Source organism: Dasypus novemcinctus, chromosome 1 (assembly GCF_030445035.2).
Source record: "Dasypus novemcinctus isolate mDasNov1 chromosome 1, mDasNov1.1.hap2, whole genome shotgun sequence".
NCBI lineage: Eukaryota > Metazoa > Chordata > Mammalia > Cingulata > Dasypodidae > Dasypus > Dasypus novemcinctus.
In genome coordinates, this window is record NC_080673.1 from 185,758,587 (window position 1) to 185,773,311 (window position 14,725).

The following is a 14,725-nucleotide window of genomic DNA, read 5'->3' on the forward strand; positions in this document are numbered from 1 at the left end:
TCATTCAGTACTTATCTCACTATTTTATATCTTTTTATTTACTTGCCTGTCCCCTTCACTAGATTGGGAGCTTTGGGGAGGATGCAAGGAATATGGTTATTTTATCTTTGTATGCCCAGTGCTTAGCACTTAGTAAATTCTTTATAAATATTTAAAGAAGGAAGAAACAGTGAAAGAAAAAAAGAAAGGAAAGAAAGACAGAGGATTCATTAGAAAATTCATGGGGGATATAATGTAGCATAGAATTGAGCTATAATAGTCATGCTTATGAACTACTAGGAGTTTAGGTAGGAATTTAATAATGCTGTTTAAGGAACGTCATGATACTGTAAACAGACTAGCATCATAAAGAAGACAACTCTAGTATTAAAGATAAAATTTTAAATTGCCCCACTCTAATGCCTCTAAGCTCAGAGAAAACATTGTTTCTTCAGAAAGACTGCAGTTATCCCAAGAGAACACAGCCTCAGTGCACTCTGGCTAAAGAGACAGAGAGCTGCAGCATCTCTCAGATCCAGCAGTCAATACCCAGTCTATGTCCAGACTATACCCAGTCTAGGAGCATCAGGAACCAGCCAAGAAACCTGAAGTAAGAAGCATTGCCCTGTGGCAGAAAGTACAGGGCAAGAGCAGCTTGAGATATATAGAAAAAGATGTAGACCAGACAAGACCGGAACAAAAGAGAGACCATATTCTTGCTTATATTGTCTGAAATTTATGAGTTTGTTAGTGAAGAAAAGCAGGGACTGACATCAGAATGCAGGACAATGCCCTGTATGGCACATTTATGTAAATGGAAAAAATACATAGATTTGCAACAATAGGGCTATGTCATTTTCATCAAAGCTTTTTCTTTATGAAGTTTCAAGTTAACATACATCTGTAAATAATAATAGTATGTATATTATTATACATAGATAAAAATAGATGTATAGCTGAGAAAGGTGGGCTGAATATAGGAGTCAAATTTTTGGTGCTCACTGTAAAACAGGTAAACAATTTCTCTTCAAGAACTTTGTCCTAATAAGGCTTATTTTATGCAATTGTATAATATATTCAAGTCCTTCAATCACAATTCCTCACTAGTATTCAGAGATTTATTTCTGTATTTCTGTCAATGACCCAGTGTATCAACACTGATATTCTGATTCTACCAAATCATACTACTTTGCCTTAAACTCTACAAGTACTGAATGTCCTGGATTTATGGTCAGCTGTTCACAGGTTTTGGCTATGCCTGAGGATGAAGTCTATAGATCCCAGGGCATTCTTGGGGATCAACAACCTGTATTACCATGAGTTTGGGATATTGATGACTTGGGATATATATATATGCCATTCAGAAAAGAGTTCAAAATGCAAGATGGTATCATTTATCTTCTTCATCAATGGAAAATAAGTAGACCAAAGGAAATTTTGTTTTTTGTTGTTTTTCTCCCCAGTTGTTGAATTTCATAAGGCACCCTTGAAATAAATTCTTGTACCTTCACCATTCTCTAAGGTGGGAGGAAATAAATATCTTTGCCCACATTTTCTGCTCCATGAAATCAGATTCCAGAAAGCATAAGTAATTGTGCTAGGTGCACAACTGCAGCAGGGTTAGGGAACTGATGTTTTTAACCTAAACAGTGAGCACCTCGGCCTTTAAATATTATACCACTATTTTATGAAGAGTTATACAATCCCCAAAGTTGCTCCCTAATAATTTCCATAAACAATTTTTTATATTGGAAGAGTATATATCTGAAATATCATCTGCAGTCATGGTTTCATGATTTTTAAAAGCACTGTCCGCTATCCAGCAGCCATTGTCATTAAATTCATTTTTAAAACACAAACTTACTTTGATGACTATCACCGTATTAAGGCTTTAAATGGAAACTTTGAAGTCCTTTTAGTATGAGAAACCTAGCATTCTAACCCCAGACTGAAGGACCTTTTGTCTTATTAGCTTGGTCAGCTGTTTATGTTTTTTATATACCTGAGATAGTTGCAAGACAACCTTATGAACCTGAAGTTGAAAGCTTACTGAAGGAATGCTGGAGATTATTGGAACTAGGTAGGGAGCTATGAATGTCCTGAAATCCCATTCTACTTTCATAGAACCCTGTGCAAGTGTCTGTCTTGGCTATAGAGTCAATAGCTCATGAGGTTCATGGTAAAACATGGCTGCAGAGCTGATAGTTTTTTTCTCAAAGTTTAGGAATAAGATATTAGGAACAGAAATCAGTTCTGCTCTTTGACTACTCTCAAAGGAAGTTCAATCAAAAATTAAACCCCCAGGAAAAAATCTACTTGTAAATCTATGATAGATTTTGATTGACATTCATAAGAAGAAAAGTCTAAGTTTATGTTTTCTTAAAATATCTGATTTCAGAAAAAAAGGTTCATGAATTAGATTTTGAAAGTAATTAATTGATTTTGGAAAATCAAGTCTATAAAGAGAAGGAATTTCATGGTACTCTAATCCTTCTCTGATTGCAGAGAGCATACCATTTTCATGACATTTATCATCCCGTGGCCATTATCTTATGACATAGAGGAGCCTTCCACTGGACTATGAATTTTTGAGGTCAGACACTACTTTATTTCTCTTTCAAACTTCTGTACCTCGCATTATACCTGGCACAAGGGAGTCACTCAACAATGTTTTTTAAATGAAGGAAATAATTGATAAAAGACATGCACCCTACAATGTTAATGAAATAAAAACTCTGGAACTCAGGACCCCACTACTTTTGTCTGTAGGGTGTTCCGAATGAGTTATGTGGCCTTGGGCAAGCCACTTTCCCTTTTTGTGTCAGGTTTCATCATCCACACAATGGCAAAGTTGAACTAAATGACCTTATAGCTTCCTGTGGGGCTTTCTTCTTAGAGGATTCTAGATGACTTTAAGGTAACCTGAAATAGATGGTAGAATATCAGACTCTGCCACAGTATTGTTTTCTAAGGAGGTACTGGGGATTGAACCTGGAAACTCATATATGCAAAACACAAAGTCACTCAACCACTGAGCTATACCTGCTCCACTGCCATAGTATTTATGTACTTTGTCAACTGACTGATTGGGGAGGGAACTACAGTAAAATACTAAAGATTAAAACTCTCACTAGTTCCTTGTAAATACCTTGTCCTTCAACCTCACCCATATATGCCTTTCGATCTTTTGACTGGGTTATGTTTGCTCATCTCCCGGGAAAGATCATTTTATACACATTCTTCCCTTGCTCTTTACGCAGAAGGTACAGTAATAACTCCTTTCCTTTTAGAGAATACTTTTATGGAAATTTCAGCTACAATTTTTGATGACTTATTAGTATTCCCTTCTACTTTGTATGGAGGAAATCTGTATGTATATATATAGGAAGGGGGAAACGGACTTTGGCCCAGTGGTTAGGGCGTCCGTCTACCATATGGGAGGTCCGCGGTTCAAACCCTGGGCCTCCTTGACCCATGTGGAGCTGGTCATGCGCAGCGCTGATGCGCGCTAGGAGTGCCGTGCCACGCAAGGGTGTCCCCCACGTGGGGGAGCCCCACTCGCAAGGAGTGCGCCCATGAGGAAAGCCGCCCAGCGTGAAAGGAAAGAGCAGCCTGCCCAGGAATGGCGCCGCCCACACTTCCCATGCTGCTGAGGACAACAGAAGTGGACAAAGAAACAAGACGCAGCAAATAGACACCAAGAACAGACAACCAGGGCAGGGGAGGGGGGGAAATTAAATAAATAAATACATCTTTAAAAAAAATATATATATATATATATATAGGAAGGGAGGTAGGAATTCCAGGTTTATTTTCTTCAGGAAAACACTTGACTGCCTTAACTTTGTGCCACAGGGCTCAGCAGGATTAACTTTGGACACTAAGGTAGTGAAGGAAATAAAGGAATAGGTCTCAGTCTCAGTACAATTTGGCTATCTGGAGGCTGTAGCCAAATTGTTTAATTCTTCTCAGTTTCAGTTTATTCATCTGTCAATGGAAACCACATTAGTTACCCTACTTTACTTCAAAGGGTTTAGCTATTTCTTTTTTTTTTTTTAATTGATTTTGTAAAAATATTACATTAAAAAATATATATATGAGGACACATTCAACCCCACCACCCCCACCCCACGACTCCCCCCCCAGCAACACTCATTCCAATCATCATGACACATCCATTGCATTTGGTAAGTACATCTCTGGGCACCTCTGCACCTCATGGTCAATGGTCCACATCATGGCCCATACTCTCCCCCATTCCATCCAGTGGGCCCTGTGAGGATTTACAATGTCCGGTGATTGCCCCTGAAGCACCATCCAGGGCAGCTCCAAGTCCCAAAGACGCCTCCACATCTCGTCTCTTCCTGCCATTCCCCATACCCATTAGCCACCATGTCCACTTTTCCCACTCCAATGCCACCTTTTCTCTGTGGACATTGGATTGGTTGTGTCCATTGCACCTCTATGTCAAGAGGAGGCTCAGAATCCACATGGATACTGGATGCAATCCTCCCGCTTTCAGTTGTAGGCACTCTAGGCTCCATGGTGTGGTGGTTGTCCTTCTTCAACTCCATCTTAGCTGAGTGAGGTGAGTCCAATAAATCAGATTGTAGGTGCTGGAGTATGTTGAGGCTTAGGGCCTGGCTATCACATTGTCAGTCCAGAGATTCAGATCCCCTAAATATATCTTAAACCCCAACACCAACTACAACTCCAGCACAGTAGCATGAAAGTCTTATGAAGAGAGATCCCATCTGAGTCCAGATTCATCACACATAAACACCAGCTCCAAAGAAGAGCCATCTGACATGGCAGTTAACCCCATCTGCCATGACCATAGCACCCATGGGTCTCTTTAGCCCTCAAAGGAACCAATACCTGGTGGTTGTATCTACTTTATCTGACTCTTACACTCTGCTCAGTTGTGCATAAGGGCAATCCTTCTGACAGCCTCCAGACTCTTTTTTAGAAACTCGTAGCCATATAAACTCATTTCTCCTTTCCATTTCCCCCTTACATTAGGTCAAACAGCATTTTAAAGTCATGTTATTTTATGTAGACAGGGATATTCTGCTGATCCACATTGAACCTTCCATTCAAGGTCATTTTCCAGTTGCATCATCAGTTGGTAGTTGATAGTGATCCCTCGGTGCCAGGGAGGCTCATCCCCGGGTGTCATGTCCCATGCTGGGGGGAAAGCATTGCATTTACATGCTGAGTTTGGCTTTGAGACTGGCTACATTTGAGTAACATGAAGGCTGTCAGGAGGAAATTCCCAGGCACAATGCTGCTCTAGGCCTTGTTCTTATTTCAGGCATATTAGCTCACAAGCATAGTCATTAGTGTCAGGGGCTCACTGTTGTACCCTCATTCCTTCCCGGTCCTTGCTGCTGCACCTGGGAGACTGTCGCTGCTCCCCTAGGGACCACGACAGAGCACCACCAGCCAGGAACCCAGTACCCCCCCAGCTGTAGTTTTCAATTGTTGCCACTATGAGTATATCCAAACATTACCATGCACCCTGGACATATGTCCTGTATAGCTCCCTGTCAGCCATATATCACCTGTCAGTAGTATCCTATACCAGTATTCTTCCGTTGCCATTGTTGAACCACTCTGTGATCCAGCACTTCCTGAAAATTGAAGCCCAATTAATGTCAGGATCCCTTACTAGCAAAATGGCATATAGCGATGGGTTTAAAGGTTAGATATAGAATACGTGTTGACTTGGAAAAAATTCTACATCCTATCTTTTTCTTTCTTTCTTTCTTTTTTCCCCTAATTATTGACCTTCTCTTAACAAGAGCCCTAGACCACAGCAATTCATATAAGGGTTTAGCTATTTCTATAGCTTCATACTCTTTTTGTGTAATTTTGTTTATTTGTAATTCCTTCCATATTCTGTACTTGCTTTTTAGAACCTAAGCTAATAAGAGGGCTTCCTATGTCATCATGTTAGTTTCTATGCTATCTCAGATTATATTTTCAGAATTACATTTTGAAGCTTGCTGTCATTCCTTATTGAGCCATCTTTCCCATTAGAAGCTCTAGTCATAAGAGCATATCTTATTTTTTGTCTGAATTAACTGACTCAATTTAGGTACACTGTAACTCTGAACAGTGAATAAAATCTGATTTCCTAAAATACCCAACTGTACCCCAAATTTTATACTTGGCTGTTAAACGTCCTAGGTATTTATGGCACTCACTGACTCCCAAGGTCCTCATTTCTTCTGCTTCACCATAAAGAGATTCAGGGCAGAGGTTTTCCTGGTTACCTTTCTAAACTGGAGACAAGGGAAAGTCAAAAATGTATTAGATGGTCTCATTTTCCAAAAATGATATGCTCCAATTACTGAACTCTCTCCTTCATTACTTAATACCTTAGATCAGTGCTTCCTACACCTAGTCAGTCATAAAAATTATAGAAAGATTATTTGAAATAGGTAAGTCCTGACCCAAGCACAGCTAGTCCAAATGTCCAATGAATGAAACTCAAATATCTGGATTCTTCTTAAAAAAATTTCTCAAGTGATTTTATTATGTAGCCAAGTTTAGGGACTACTGTCTTAGAAAGTCATCCTTGGAGCCTGAAAACAGAGAATACATAGTCTCCCACTTGAGATGGGCAAGTCATTTTCTACAAAAGGTTTTCCTTTGGATGAGTCAGTGTATTTGTTTAAAAAGAGTCAGACTATGTGGGCAGTGGGTAGATCGCGAGAGCTGCAAAAGATGAGAGTGGAGGAAGCCACTTTGTATGCATGTTTCCTGATATTGTTTTTGAGCTGCTGAAGTAAAAACAGGAAATAGGTTCCTGCCCAGGTAGAGAGAGAGCAAGCTGCTACTCTCAAAAACAAAGGTTATAGGGGGAAGAAAATTTCTGTAGACAAGGCTTGACAGGAGGAACACCGAAAGACAGGGGACTGATGCATGAGAAATTTCAGTGTAATTGACAGGAAATTATAGCTTGAGCTGAAGTGACAAGTCATTAAATGAATACCAGAGAAAATAAGCCAAAAAATGATATTCCTTGGAGACAAATAACCCAGTAGACTACCAAGAAACTGCTCACAAATGTTCATGTGGGAAAGAGAAAGAGCTTCAAAACCGATCTGTGGTGACAAAGAGTGACAAATGGTGAAGGACAACTTCAACTGCAGGAGGAGACTGCAACACACCCAAGGGTGTTAGCGCAGGGAACACAATAAAACCTGCACTGATAAAACCTGCCGGGAAAACAGTATAAGGGAATAAGGTCCAAAAAATGAGGGTGAACCCTGCAGAAAACTGGAGTGTTCAATCAACAGGCTTCGATCAAGTCACCCTGAAAGAACTAACTAGTATTCTTTTTTTTTGGAACAGCCAGACTTTATTGTTGGTACACATCTCTACAAAGCAGTCCTTAATCTGCACATTTTGCCCCTTCCTTCTACTAGTGTTTATAAGACAGTATAAGTGTTCCATGTCTTTTCAGTTAATGAAAGGATAGGTGGATAAAGAACAATTTTTTTTCCTCCCATATGTGGAAAACCCTTAAGTCCTCTGCCTGCCTTGTTTCCTCTGCATTTTCTTTTGATGCCCTCCCATCCAAGCAATCTTTTCATTTCACTCAAAAATATGTCTCTGTAGGCCTTTCCATGTCAAAGCATATATATCTTTGCATTCCTTTTCCATATTGCCTAGTATTAAACAAGAAAGGTAAGCTATAAAGTATGTAATTGGTCTCCTATTGATTGACACTTAGGTCATTTCCATTTTCTGGATGTGGCAGCAGCTTGTTAAAGTGCTGACCCCACAGCTGCCCTGGCTCTGGGGCTTCCAGCACAGATCCTGGCCTGGAGGAAGAGATGGACATTGTTGACGCTCAGAAGGCACCTCTACTTCCTGCAGCTGAGACCAGAGGAAGATGAAAGAGGAATAAGATGATGCCGTAGCTGCTGGAACTGAGGAGGGGGCAGCTGCTGCTCCCAGACACTCTGTTGCTGGGGCAGTGGCCGCTGGGGGGCCCATCCATGACCCTGGGACCTGCTGAGGGGACCATCACCAACTTGGCCGCTACCCACTGGAGGCTGGCCGCTATCCTCCTAGAAAGGTACAGCCTCAGAGCATGAGGGAGTCTGAGCTCCTGGGTCCCTCCAGAGTCCCCCAGGTGAAGCCTAGTCCCAGCGTCACCATATTCCAGGTGTGAGAAGACTGCGGGGGAAGCCGGAAGTTGCAGTAGAGCTGCTGGGATCAAGCTGGAAGTGCACTGGAAGTTCTTAGACAGCTCACACTGTGCCGTGTCTGGAACCTCTGTGTCCAGAGGGGCCATATTCACTCTCACGACCCTGTAGTGTGCAGAGAATACAGCTTGTAGGCGAACAGCACTTGATTACCAGTAGATGCAGCAGGCATTGCTGGAGACCTGGAGAAAGTGCTGCTGGGCAGAGTGGTTGGGTTGCACCTGCCAGGCTAACCTTACCCTGGGACCTGGCCCTGTGGCCAGGAGGTCTCCATACTGCAGCTTCTCTGGCTTCTCCTTGGGATTCCAGCTCTTTGGTTCTGAAGTCAGATGTGGATTCTAGGCTTTGGAATCTGGGTTCTTTCAGCCAGGTCTTCACTGACGTTAATGCCAGGATAAGGGTCCCTTTCAAATGCTCCCATAAGAACCTGGTAATAGTTCTTGCCAAATTTGGTTCTCTTGAGCCCCTGACCTCCTTTAGGTATGTCAGAAGCCATGTGACTCTGCGTGCTTCCTATTAACTAGTATTCTAATGCAAAATACTTGCCTTGCATAATCATAAGCAACATGAAGACCTGCTAATCAAATAGACCCTTTTTTTAATTGTTGCATTTATACTCAAAAAATAATCTGAAACTTCAAGCCCATATGATGGATGAAAATCACAGTAGATTATATCTCTGAGAAATCAAAAATATGTACCAAACCATACTGTCCTGTGGTCAGTGCTGTCCTTTCTTGGCATATACAGAACACTTTAATAATCCAGAACTCAAATTCTGGCCACCCTACCTTTGTGATACAAAGCTAAGAACTATATAAGTGCAGAAGTCCATTGAAGAGACAAAAGAAGTGTCATAAATGTGTTTCTTTAAAGCTTATATATTATAGTTCCCACTTAGGGGAGACAGTCTGTTCCTTCTTCTGAAGCCATTAGCACTTATTTTACATGTAGCTAAAGCATGCTGGATTATCTGTTCTCCCAACTAGTTTTAGTTGAGGAGCAAGTGATGATTGAAAGGACATAGTATATCAGTTCAAGGTGACACATTGAACTCAAGAACAAAAAAACACAATGACCTGAAGTTGTTTGATAAAAAGAAATAGTTCTATGCATTTCAATTATTCCAATGGCATCACTGAATATATAGCTCTCTATCATAACAGATGATTATAATGATGACCCTGAGCCATCAACAAAAAAAACAAATTTGGTTCCAGATGCATCATTTAAGGTGGCAGGAAAATGTGCAATAAAACTTTAGAGAAATCTTCATCCAAATGATTATGTTTTTAAGTTTTAGTGCTTAAAGTAATAAAATCTTACCATTAAAAACAATCAGCTCTTAAAAATGATTCATTCTTTGTGATATTCATAAAATACCACATCATATTTCAGCAGTCTTGAGCTCTCTTCTAAGTTCTAGACCCAGATTTCAAAAAGCCTGTTAAAGTCTTTGTTTACTTGTCCCACTGGTTCTTCCGATTACATGCCCGAAATTAAATTATGACATCCACTGTCAAAGCATCTCTCCAAATCACTTGAGTACCTCTATCTATGTAGTCATGCATGTCAGAACTTTTAGACCTATTCTTGATTATTACTTCTACCTATTCCTTACATTTAGTCATTACGTTTTCTCATCTTAACCCAGAAATCTATTTTGCATCCATGTCCTACCTACTGCCTTTATCTAGCTTCTCCTATATCTAGCACCTCTTTCCCACAAACATCCTATGTCAGAATCAAACCATATCATTTGTCATTCCCAGATGCCCACATAAAGTTTCATTTTTCATGTCTTTTCTCCTGCCTCATCAAATGAGTCTGGTGCTTTCTTAATTATATACTTCATTTTGCATGTGTTTATTTGTCAGTCTTCCTTACAAGTCAGTGATATTTTTGAGAATAAGGACTATTTCTTCAGCATTTAGTGACTATCAGTTGAAATATTTACTAAGCAGCTAATATGTTCCAATCAGTCTCCTTGACACTGGAGGCATAGCAGTAATAAGACAGGCCCCTACCTTTATAAAATGCACACTGTAGATAATTAAATCATATTTATAAAATTATCTTATACTATTTCCATATCTAACAGGCACATTTATAAAAATGGGGTATGAGGAATGAGCCAATTTTGAAATACTTTAATTATACACACTTTTATATAATGCAATCTTTTCTTTGGATCATCTCATTTGATCCTCCTGTCAGTTTTTTGACAGGCTTCATTGTCTTTTTTGCCATGCTAAAGAAGTCATCTTACCTAAGGTTCTAGACTTTCCCTGATTTCATATTGCTAAGATAGCACAAATTCAAAAGCAAAACATGCTATCTGACTTAAGTCTACTATTCTTTCCACCGCTCCTCATTTGCCCAACTACTTGACATTCAACACGTGCTTTGATAAAATATAAAAATCTTAATGCAAAGGAATGAAAACATTTAGTGAACAGAAACTACTTGTGATTTTCTTTAGCTATGGACAATATGGTCATTCCATCTGAAAAAGGAGATAGTTGGGGAACTGATAAGAATAGGATGGTTCATCCAATTGGTTAATCGAAGAAAGCTCAATGAAGGCATTATTTAGAGAGGAAAAGAAGGTAAAGCAAGAGATGATTGAGCACCCAAGGACTAGCAATAGAGGCAAGTTATTATCAACTTAGACATGAATGGCAGGAGAGGGAATTATGTTACTGAAACACAGTGAAAGCTGTAGCAAGGCAAGAGGAGCCACCAGAAAGGAGATATGGCCATACAATAGAAAAACAGCCACTGCCAAAATTATAGTCCATCAGAAGAAAGCAGAGAAGGGAATACTGAAAGCTTTTTCTCCTCCTTTCCTCCAATCTCTTGCCATTGCCTGTTATTAGTAGAACCCAATTGGAAGCCAGAGAAAAATGGAACACAAAACTGCAGTGGTTGAGTTCAGATGACTGGAGTGGAAAGCAGTATTGAGAGGACTAAAGAATGGGACTGGATAGAAAATAGAGAATAATCAGCACAGAAACTCCTCAGCATGTTGGAGAAAGGAATCATGCCATTCTCCTATCAATTTTTGGAATGTTTATGGCAATAGGAAATGGATTATTCATAGAAAAAATGACTTAAAGAAATACATCAAATTGTTAACAGTGGTTTTCTCTGAGTGGTAGGCTTATGAATATTTTTAAAATATTTTTTCACTCTCTTCTTTCTACCTTTCTGGATTTCTGAATTCTCTGTAATGGGCATTAATAACCTTTGTAATGGAGGAAATTTTTTTTTTTTGAAAAATCAAAAGTAAGAATTAAATGCTATAACTAATATATTTAGGTCACATAAGAGCCAAAAGATCACAATACTGTCATAACATTATTTCCTCCAACCTAGAACTCCAACCTAGTGCCAAGCCATGAATGATAGGATATAGACCATCACCCTACACAGGTGCTCAGCTCAATGGATTTATTTGTACCTCCTCTGTCTAGAAAATTTTTCAGTCAGCTTGCAGAAGAAACAAAGGCAATAAAATTAATTAGATAGGAAAAAAAATTAGTGTGGAAAGATAGTCAAGGGAGAAAAAACAAACATTCCAATCAAAGCATCAATACAATTGTCACAACTGAGCAAAATGTCTGACTCTAAGTTTTCCAGCAGCTAATGCAAAGGAAGTTGCATAAATCTAATTAAAAGGAAATAGCCCAATACCTCAAGAGACACAAAGTTTTCACCAAAATCAAACTCTGAATTTTTTCCTATGCGGGGCATCATGCAGAGAAACTGAATGATATAATGGACAATGCTCGCAACTAATTTTTCACAGTAAGTCAAGAAGTGGATTCCACATGGCTATTTTTTATTGTGACTTTTATAAAAAGTCATGGACTTAACATAAATCCTGAAGTCAGTGAAGGCAATTCTGTAAGATTCAAGTAATGTGAACCAAGATTATAGTTTTTCAGTTATTTCTCTTTTCTCTTCTTCCCTTCACTTATCCTCTTTCTACTCTTCTTTCCCTATTTTTGCTCTCCTCTCCTTTACTCCCTCCCTCCCTTTCTCCCTCCTTAAATTTATTTAGATGTAGGCAAAGAAAGTAGTTAAAACTATGGACTCTTATGTATGTTTACTTGGTATAAATCCTTATTTCCTTATGTACTAGTGATTGAACTTGGGCACATTACTTAATCACTCTCTGTCTATTCTCATCTGTAAGATGGCACTATTGTAATAACTCAATTTAGACTAATAATTTAATTAGATTAATAATTCAATAAAATTAAATTAGAGGATGCATGCAGAGTTCTTAAAACAGTGCCTATCATATGCTAGGTAGTTCATAGAGTTTAATTAATATTATTCATTTATTTGATCTACCATTTGACAATCAATTATTGCGCACCTATTATGTACCAGATACTATGCTAGGTATTGGGCATTCAAACTTAAATTATGTTCCCTGTCCTCAAGAAACTCACATCTAATGGTAGAGACAGACATATGAGCAGGTAATTACGAAAATATTAATGTTATAGTTGATTATAAAAGAATGCACCTAGCCTAGTTTATTGGAGTGGAGAGTGGGAATCAAAGAAAGCTTCCAGGAGGAGGTGATGCCTGAAGCAAATCTAATAGAAGAAACTACTTACATAATACATTATTCTGTTGCAGGTTCCCTTCTAGGTACTTGCATATATAAACTCATTTAATCCTTTCAACAAATCTGTGACGTACTGTGCTGTGAATTAACTCATGCTCCTCACTCCTCCCTGCCAAAAAGATATGTTCAGGTCCCAACTCTTGGTCCTGTAGGTGTGAACCCATGAGTAAATAGAAATTTGAAGAGATTATTAGTTAACGTGTGTACAAACTGAATAAGGGTGGGCCTTAAACCAATATAGCTGAACTCTTTATAAGCAATGGAAATCAGACACAGCAAAAGAAACCGCAGGGAACATCCAGCAGCTGAAGTCAACAGAATCCAGAAGAGAAAGGAGAAGATGCCATGATTATGTACATTTCCATGTGACAGAAAAGCCATGGACCAATGATTGCTGGCAGCAGCCTCAGAACACCACAGTCTTCATGAGAAAGTACTGCCTTGATGGTGCCTCGACTTTGGACTTTGCCTAGCTTCAAACCATGAGCCAATGAATTCCCATTGTTTAAGCCAACCCATTGCAAGGTATTTGTTTTAGCAGCTGGAAAACTAAAACATACTTATTTTTTCTGTCTCATCAACAGGGAAACTGAGGCCTGTAGAGAAATTACATAACTTATTGATGAGCCCATGTATTCTTGAACAATACAATAATGTCTTCCATGACTTAAAGTTTAAGGGATATGTGACAATTACCTAGAAAGAGTGAGGCGTGTCTCTTGAGACATAGGTGCAAGACACAGATGAGGAAAACTACCTGGTGTGGGGGAAGAAGATGAACATTTCTCAGCAGCAGGTGCATGAAGATGGAGCAGGAGCACTTCCCTGGGAAGTGCAGGGAATGGCAAGATCATGAAAAGCTTCACATGATGTGCTAAGAATTTATACTTTATCCTCTTAGATTCAAGGATGATTGTGAGTTTCAAACATGCCAATTGAGCAGAAATTTTACTTTGTATAATCTTAGGAGAGTTACTAAATATCTCTAAGATTCAATTTCATTAGGAGGGTATGGGACAAATAAAATATACATTACAGGACAAGCAACGATGTTTGCATATATGTAAAGTGCAGGGTAGCTACAAGGCACTCAACAAATGATCATTATTATATCAGAACGCATTCCAGGCAAGCTGAATGGAGAAAGAACAGACTTGTTTTCCTAAGGGTATGTGGGTACCAAATGAAGGGTAGAGGAGCCAGATCCTACAACGAGCAGGTGGAAATATCATGAAATAAAAAGTGCACTGGGAAATCCCTTAGGAAGTTGCTGACACATCATTTCTCAGTAAATTCTACATGCAAGTGTTAGAACAGATGACTGTTGTTGCTGTTGTTAAGGTAGTTTTATCCATCTCTGTCTTCTTGTTTGTGTGTCTGTCTTTCCTTCTCTCTATCACTGCTTAAGGAGGATAGTGGAATTCACATAAGTTAATTGGAGAAATAATTGAAGTCCTTTGTAAATAGGCCAAAGGGAAAATCATTATATGATTTACCCATTAAGGGAAAAAATCCCTGAAATAAATAATCCATTGTTGAGCCAAAAAAAAATTTTCATATTATATATTTATATTTTTAAATGCATTATTGCAGACATTACTTTATTTGCATAATCATGAATCCCTTGAAATCACCCATTGTGAAGAAGACAAAACATACTGAGAAAAAGGAAATGACTTGCTGAAAGGAGCAGAGGTGGTAGTTTCAGAATTAAAACCAGGAATCCTGGCTTCCTTCCTTTTGGAAGAGGGATTGGTACAGGGATCTCGCCTTCTCACCTAAACCCTTCAGAGAGTATTGATAGGAATGAATCATGAGGGCTGCAGAGGTAATAAAGAGGAGAAAATAGGGAAGGAAACATGAAAGGGACTCAATAGAT